The following is a 9,534-nucleotide window of genomic DNA, read 5'->3' as shown; positions in this document are numbered from 1 at the left end:
AGAAGTTCTAAACTCACCCAATAGGTTTCTTACGCATGTCTTGGACCCACACGTTTTGCTTCATTAAATTACCAAGTTACCCCCACATGTACACATGTGCAACTATTATGATCCTGCAAGATGGATAGTGCCATATTGCCATTGGTTGTTTACTTGTTTTAAATTTAAGGAACCTTCTCTTCCTTTTTGAATTTTTATTTTAAAAAAATTGTAGAATATAATTTAAGTGGAGGAGACGTATAAAAGGAGATGGGTTTTCGATTATGTCTCTACAGTTCTACGATCTTGCTGGGTTTTGCGACGTGGGTTAATATGATTGGTTCAAAATATGCAATTTCTTTCGGCATATGATAATAATGAGGAATGTTATAGAGGTGCTAAGTCCAGCTGTGAGTAGCGGTACATGTATATTACTATTACCTTAATCCTAATTTAATCAAATAAATTAGGTTCTAACCAAGGTTTGTTTGACTTTTTTATTATAATATTTAGGATTGGACTCGAATTGAGCCCATTTAAGCTCGATTTGAATTACTCATTAGATTTTTCAATTAAAAATTTTGATATAAAACGACGTCGTTTTGATTAATATATATCAAAATGATGTCGTTTTAATAACAAAAAACGAATCGAACTGAGTTTAAGCTTGACTCTCACGAGTTCAAACTTAAACTTGAGCTTAGCTATATATAAATTGAGTCGAACTTAAGTTCGACTCAGCTCGAATCCAACCGTAATAATATCTATAAATTCTTATATTATTCCCTATTGTTCTCTATATCTCACATAAAACATTTATGTTTATAGTTTATAAAGATTGAACCATTGGTTTTAAAAATTAGAACGGATTGAATCATATCAAACAGTTTTATTAATTGAACTATCAATTACTAATTAAACTAATTTTAATTCACCTAAAAATTGTTCTTATAATTAAAACATTCAAATTGTCTAATTAAATTGGGTTTAATTCGGTTAATATAAAAAATTAACTTTTTAAGATCTTATTTATCACATTTGAATATATATACAATTATTTTAATATTAAATAAGTCAAATTATATATTTAATAATAGATTATATAAAAAAAAAATATATTATTTTTAAATAATTATCTAGTGTAATTATCAATCAATCAATCTAACCATCGATTAGACCAAAGCATCCCCTTAATCAGATCAATCGATCAATATCCCATTATGGCAACTACTCTCAAATTTTATTAATCTCCTCTTCAACTCCATTCTTAAAAACCAGATCTCTCTCCACCTATTCTTCATAATCTCCTATCATTTTCTTTCTTTCTATTCAATCTCCCCATCAATAGCAAAACCCTATGATTTCATTTGTTCAACAACTTGCGGTTGCACTGTAAAATCTTTTCAGAAACAAACTTCATGGCACAATCCCAAAGTTGGTGTGTACTGTAGCTTGATATTAGGGATGTTAAAACAAGTGTTGAGTCACGATTTTGCTTAATCCGAATATGACATGTTTTATCAACTATGTCAAATCTCTTAACCTTAGCATTAACTCATATATCAAATGGGTGACACGATATAACATGATATATTCTCTATTCTTCAAAGAAGTTATGTTGTATATAACATGATTAATTTGATGCATTTATTATAAAGATTATAACATGCACAATTTAATACATTAACCTATTTATTAAATATCACACCCTCAATTGGCTCAGAACCTCAATTATCTGTTAAAGGAAATTGATGAGTGCTAAATATTCAGTAACTACCTTCCACTTTCTTTCTTTCATTTCCTTATTGTTTATCTTACCTCTCCTATTTCATGAACTCATTATCTAAAATATATATGTCAAGGCTAACTACAATAACATAAGATATAATGCATGACTTAAACACGTTTAGAACATGGTGAAAACATTTTTGTAAAAACATGTTCTAAAATTTGTATTGATTGTGTTGATCATACTATGTTAAAGTAGGGTTTTGACAACTTATTCACATGAGTATCATAAACTCTTATTGTCATATAACATAATTGAATAGTCTTAACACCTCTACTAATGGTGTACATAAAAGGACTATTATAACATCTCTACGGGGCGCACATAGTGGATTGCATAACACCTCTATTAGGGGTGCATATTTATCTTGACATACTTGTGAATATATGCATTTACAGATAAACAAAACCATTAAAAGAGGTATAAATATGACTTAGCATAAATTTGTAATGCTAAGAAGATCGATTAAAGAGCACAAACTCTAATATGGACGAGGTTACCCTTAGTTAGAGAGGTACTGACGAGGTTACCTTTAGTTTGAGAGGTACTGGCGTATTCTACAGATTATAGAATTTTTAAGTTGGGTGGTAGGCAAGTTTGCTCAAGTTTTCCTTACAAGCTTGTGTGAGTGAAATGGAAATTGATTCCAAACACCAACTTATAAGCTAAAAATTCTTTTTAATAGAGAGAAATCTTCCTCATCCGGAATCAAATTGTGGCCATGTGTTTTGATTATTGTATACGGACATTCAATTTATGTATGAACTTGATAAATATTATTTTAGATTTGAGATTGTTGTTTATTATTTATTTTTTTTATTGTGTATTTTTAGATTGATGTTGAGTTGGTGGCACATCACATCCAAATTTATTCTTATCACATCGGTGTTGATTCAAGCAAAAACACCTAAATTTGTATTAAAAAATGTAACTAATTGTTCATTTAAATATCTCCTATTTTTAATATGTGGTTTCTGATTATCAATTAATTGTGAACTCACTCTTTAGGGTCCTACGATTGATGTTATCTTTGACAAAACCAAGGTGTGGAGTTTGGCATTCTACTATTATCATTTTGAAAAGCTTTTGTTTTCCCTTTGGAGGCCACCTTAATGACCTAGTTGTAATATTCACAAATCCTATTGTTACTCCTAACTATTTTGATTCCGTTGGGAGTGTTTGATTTCATGGGAAAGTGGTATATAAAAGTGACTTTTCTCAAGTTTTTGAGTAGTGGTTTAACACCATTATCCAAACGAATACCCTTTAAAGGAAATTGTCAAAAGATGATAAAGTGTTAATTGTTTAAGCTTAATTAATATATAAATAAGTCTAAAACTCAACAAAAAATCACATTTGTATTAATAAATGAATCAATCATGAAAAATAATAACATACAAACGGTGTCAAAGATAAGAAATCCGAACAACTCTTAGGTAAATGTGCATCAAATACATAAAACATGAACATGGGAACATAATTTCTTGTAAAAAAAAAAAACCCTCTCCATTTTACTCTCTCACTTACTTAACTACTCTTTCGCTAATCATATTAATAAACATATGACCAAATGACAATTTCTCACTCAAGGTTTGGTGCAAATTCAATTTTTTATTTGGTAATTTTTAAAAATTCAAATATCTACTATTTTATTAAATTTTATTGTTATTGTTAGAGGTAAAATCGTTATTTAATATAAATATTTAAAAAAAAATTATAAACTCATCACATTCCCCTCCTTTTTTTAAAATAACAACACTCTTTTCCCCACCCCACCTTTGCCTCACCCAAAGTTTGAAAAATTACTATTTTCCCCCTAGGGTTTGTATTTTCTCTCTTGTTGCTTCTCCAACAATCAGAGTCGGTCAACCTCCTCCCTCTCATCTCCTAAACGAGGATGAATCGTCGATCGATAATTTATTGATAAAGATTTGTGTATTACACGAATTTGTATATCGTATGAATCCATGCCTCACCAATGAAATGGTCCACTGACCTCCCAAGGTGTGATCAATTCTTCTAATTTTTTTCATTATAATAAACGAGTCGTATTAGAGTTATGGGGAATTAACCCAAAATATAACTCCTTTAACATACAGATAAATACAAGTACAACTCATTTTATGTTTGTGACAAAATCATTCTATTTGAACTTTTTTTTTTTTTTTACATATAATATAGTAAATAGCCAACTTTAATAATCATAGAAGACATGATAACAAAAATCTTTTTATAGCGAACTTGAATTTTGATGCAATATTAAGGTAACGGTACTCTTATATTGCCCAATTGAATAATTATATAAGAAATATAAAAATCCTCTTCGAAAAATACCCTATTACAAATTAATAAATATTATCAAATTTTTCTTTACCTAAATTTTAAAAGTAGGGGATTTATGTTATTTTATTTTACCGAGGAGGTAATATGTATCATGCAATAGGCATCTTCATATAAAAAATGAGTATTTTTATGTTTTATTTTATGGGCCAAATAACTTTTTCCCACGGAAGGTTTAGTGTAAACCTAATGTCACCCTATTAACTTTCAAAAATTTAAATACACATTCATTTATTAGTTTTAGCTATTACACTCAGAGATAAAATCGTTATTTAAATATTCTTATTTATACAAAAAAAAAGTTATTTTTTTTCTCTTTTAGTTTTAAAAACTAATTATTTCCTCTAACTTAATTTAAAAAAACTAATATTTCACCCCCACCATATATGGTTTTAGGGTTTTATATTTTAAAATGAACAATTACCCCCCTCAAACTTTGAAACATTATATTTACACTCCAAAAACTTCATTTCATCTTTTTGGCGACCATTCTTCCAGGTTTTCCTCTCTGGTGGTATCTCCCCTTCCTCCCTTTCTCCCCAGTGGTTTCCCAATGCAAAACCATAAAAAATTTGACTGAAATGGCTAGATTTTTTTAGCATGGAGCTTCCTGAAACAACAACAAATAGTAACGAAGATTGGCTCAAAGCGTCGATTTGAGTTTTTCGAAGACCAAGGATGTTGATGATCAGTTTTTTGGGTCGATCTTTGTCGTAATTCATTGTTGTTTCAGGAAACTTCGTATGCAAAAATTCAACCATTTTAGCTAATCTTGGTGGTCGTCCATGACAAATGAAGTTGCAACTAGTATCGATGGTCGTTCGCATCAAAGGAAGAAGGTTGGCTATCACTGGAGAAAGCTTGTCAGAGAAGGAAAATAAAAGAGAAACCCTAGGGGCTAAACGGTCACTTTTCAAACTTAAGTGGGAGAAATTTGTTAGTTTTTAAACTTAGAGAGAAAATATGATAAAATTTTAGTTTTTTTAACTTTTTAACTAAATGATAAATTTACCCCTTATTATAATAGCCAAAACTAATTGATGAATGAGTATTTAGGTTTTTAAAAGTTAGTAAGGGCGAGCTTGGTTTAATTTGGCCTAATTTTATTTATCATCACCAGGAAAAGGTATCATGCAATCCAATAATCGTTTAAAAGTACTCCAGTAAATTACTAAAACCCCCTTAAAGATTAATTGAAAAAACCCTTACAAATATCAAAACCCCTTTGATGAGAGAGATGTTTGATATTTGCCGAAGACTGATAGTGATGCCTAATATCAAGGCTATCTCCCAAGTGGTTCTTTTATATTAGCTTTAATGGTTTATCAATTGCAACATTAGTGTTTTTATTTGTGAATGGCCAAAAGACTTATTCCCAATCAAGGTTTAGTTCATTGTTAAGCTTTCATATACCAAGTTTTGAAAATTTAAATATGCATCTATCAATTATTATTGTTAAAAAATTCGTTAGTTTTAAGGGTATAATTATTATTTAACATGTAATATTAAAAAAATAAAATTTTATCTTCTTTTTTCATATAAATTTAAAAAACTAATAACTTTTTTCAACCTAAGTTTTGAAAACTTAACTTTTTCCCTCTAGGATTTTTTTCCCTTCTTTTTCTAACAATCTTCTTTGTCTTTAGTTGTCTTCTTTAGCCCAATTCCTTTTTCTTTAGCACTTTCTCCCCCTCCCGGAGTTTTCTATTGAAAAAGAGTGACACGTCAGATTGAGATTGTCTCTTTCTCCCCCGCACAAGATTCATCTCTATCAATCTTGCTCTTGTGTTAGATCTCAAAAGATTGGCCGAATGAGTACAATAGATACACAATTTGAACTGTTTTTGTCACTGTTGTGTGGGAGATGGGTTGACATGAAGAGTGGGAGAGAAAGAGATGAATTTGTCGTCCTCCCTTTGTCTCCAGCCTTCGTCGTTCACGACAAAGAAAGAAGACAAGCTGAAGACAAAGTCAACTAGAGTAAGTTTGTTAGAGAAGGAAGGAAATAAAACTTTAGGAGGTAAAAGTTAAGTTTTTAAAACTTAAACTGATAAAAAATTGTTAGTTTTTAAAATTTAGGTAGGAAAAAAATAAAATTGTATTTTTTAATGTTACTAGTTAAATGATAATTATATTTTTAGAACTAATAAATTTTCTTAAAAATAATAATTTACGGATGGATATTTGGATTTTTAAAATTTTACAAATGAGAGTTTGATAATAGATTAAACATTGGCAGAGGATAAATGTTTTGACCCTTGTGAATCTCTTTGTTTAATTCTACAAAAAAAAAAAATATGTATTTTAGACTCTATTTCATAATAGATATATTATTATAAAATTGTAAATGTATTTTAAAATAATTGACAATTAATATATATATATATATATATATATATATATATATATATATATATATATATATATATAAAGAAATGGTGGTATAAATTTATGTATGAAATTGATATGATAATTAAGGGTTGAGTGATATAATTATTTATTTTTTTATTTTAAAATTATTTAATTAGATATAACTATTATAATTTATATAAATAAATTTACATAATTATCAGATACTAATGAAACTCTTATATTCAATTTATTATAATAAATTAGTAATTTTATTTATGATTAGATTGATTAAAAAACATGGTATGTAACTATGCATTCAATTATTTGGCTGAAAAGGTCAGATCTTTGTTAATTGTTGTTTGAGAACATCAATGTCACTTCTGACATTAAATTTCAACCATTAGATTATACGAAATGAACGGTTGAAATTTTGTTTTATAATATTAAACTGCCCAAAGCAACTTCAGACACCCAACGCCGAGCCCAACGTCTTTGTTCTAGTTTTCTAGGTTTACCCTTTGACTGTTGTTTTACCTTTGGTTGCGAAAATAATAATATTCCAACATAAATGCCTATTTTCATCTATATAATTACAGACCTACCCTTCTCATGGTGATATTTCATTCTAAATTCGCAAACTGCGTACTGTTATTTACATAAATTTATATACAAATAATACATATTACTATATAATTAGATAATTATAAATTAAAAAAATTATATCTAATTATATTATAATATATCATTATTTACATATAAAATTATACATATAACTTTATTATTTGCAAAATATTTCTTCATTTTTTTAATTACATTAAAGGGTTTGATTTGGCAATATTTAACTATTCTAATAATATACATTTTATTTTTGATATTATCTTATTTGATTTATCAAATATAATATATCATAAAATATAAATAGTAATATAATATAATATTACTTTAGTTTATATATTAAAATATTATAAACTAATTTTTATTTTATTATAATTTTATCTTCGTTCATTAAAATTTTAAGACAAAAATATCATCTTATAACTACTAATAATATTTTAAAAAATATATTAATTTACAATATAAAAAAACTATAATATATTATTAAGATAGAAAATATATTAGAAAAACATAAAACACATATTTTAAGATAAGATATTTTAGTTTAATAATACTAACTTATACTTAATAATAATTTGAAGATATTTAAGTAAAATAATATTTTAATATTTTTTATTATTATTAATTAAATATAATAATAATTTTTATATATCAATATTAAAAATATACTAATAATTTATACATGATAATCTTTCAAATAATATATTTTTGTGATAATATTTTATTTTAAATAATAAAAAATTATTTCAACCAAATTTACTCAAACTTTTAAAATTTTAAAAAGAGATATGTATGCATTACCAACAAAAATTGAAAATTTATTAACAATTTGAAAATGTTTAAATAATTGAATATTTAAAATGTTAATGTGTTAAATTATTTGTAAAGTGGTGTTATTGTCGCCCATTTTTTTTTATTTTAGTTGACTACTTCTAAATTTATCTGAATTAAAATTTTTAAATCAATGTAAATATATACACGTGTCTCATTGGTTTTTATTAAATCACATTCAATTAAAAAAAATTAGAAATTTGGTTTTTTCTATAAAAATATATGGAAGTTTAATTTATTTAATAAAAAACTTTGAAAGTAATTTTTTTAATAAAAAATTTGATACCTATAATTAAAAAAAAAAAGATAATAGTTCGGCATCTCAAAATGTTATTATCCCATTTTAGGACCAATAAAAGAGTTAAGAAAATTAGAGCCAAGATTTATGATTAAAAAAGCAAAATTTGAATTAGGGTTTACGGTTATAAAAAAAAAAACAAAATGATGATATATTATTACTTGTGTATAAAGTTGTATATACTATTTATACATATAACACTAGTTTAATTTTTATAAAGGAAATAGTTGTAATTAAAGAAAAAGGTAAATTCTAGAGTTTATATTAAAAATTTATTAAAGGCAGGTTTATTTAAAAAAAGGCCAAAGGATTATTTCTCACTCAAGTTTCAATGTAAAAACAAATATATATTTATGGGTTTCAAAAACCTAAATACTTATTAATGACCTAATTTTTATTAAAAATTTTAATTAGGGTTAGTACTAAAACTTTATTTTCTTTAAAAAATTAAAATTTTATGATATTTTTCTTTCCAAGTTTAAAAGACACTCACAATTCCTTTCACTCAAAGTTTTCAAGTTTTGAAAAGTGACAAATTTACCTCTAAAATTTTTTAGTTTTCTTTATTTCCTCTCCAATGATGACAGTCATCTTCGATAAATGAATTTTTGTCTCTATTAATAAAGAGATGTCGTCTTCATCAATAAAGACGAAAAGATGACGTCTTTTTGTCGATACCCAAGTCTTCTTAGATATCATTTTTTCGTTGACAGAGACAAAGAGATGATATTTTTTTATCTCTATCAATGAAGACAAATATTCATCTGTCGAAAATGGTTGTTTGTTCTCCGTCTCATCTTCAAATGGTTGCTAGAGAGAGAAGAAAGAAAACTTAGAGATTTTAGGGTGAAATGATCGCTTTTTAAAACTTGAAAACTTTAAGTAGGGAAAAATTTTGAGTTTTTTAAATGTCATAAAACTTTAATTTTTTAGTAAAAGATAGTTTTACCTATAACTCTAACTAAAATTTTTAATAAAAATTAAGTTATAAATGAATATTTAAATTTTTAAAACTTTATACATATTTATTTATTTATTTTTGTATTAAAACATACTCATGGAAAATATTACCTCCGCCTTAAAAAAATTAGGGCTTTTGCGCTTCACATATAATGAAATAAATATTCATTAGGATATTATTACCTTCGGATATTTTATTTTGGTTATTTAGGCGTTTTTAAATCTGGATTTCTTTGAATGGTCTTGTTGGGCCATTCATTTCATATTCAATCAAGCAAAGACAATTACAATTAATTGAAAATAATTTTTAATAATTTCACATAAACATAATCTGAAATTTAAAATTTAAATTAACTTCATAATTTCTATG

The sequence above is a fragment of the Mangifera indica genome, chromosome 3 (genome assembly GCF_011075055.1).
Source record: "Mangifera indica cultivar Alphonso chromosome 3, CATAS_Mindica_2.1, whole genome shotgun sequence".
NCBI classification, from domain to species: domain Eukaryota; kingdom Viridiplantae; phylum Streptophyta; class Magnoliopsida; order Sapindales; family Anacardiaceae; genus Mangifera; species Mangifera indica.
The sequence above is the reverse complement of the archived record's forward strand: the minus strand, read 5'-3'. Positions refer to the sequence as shown.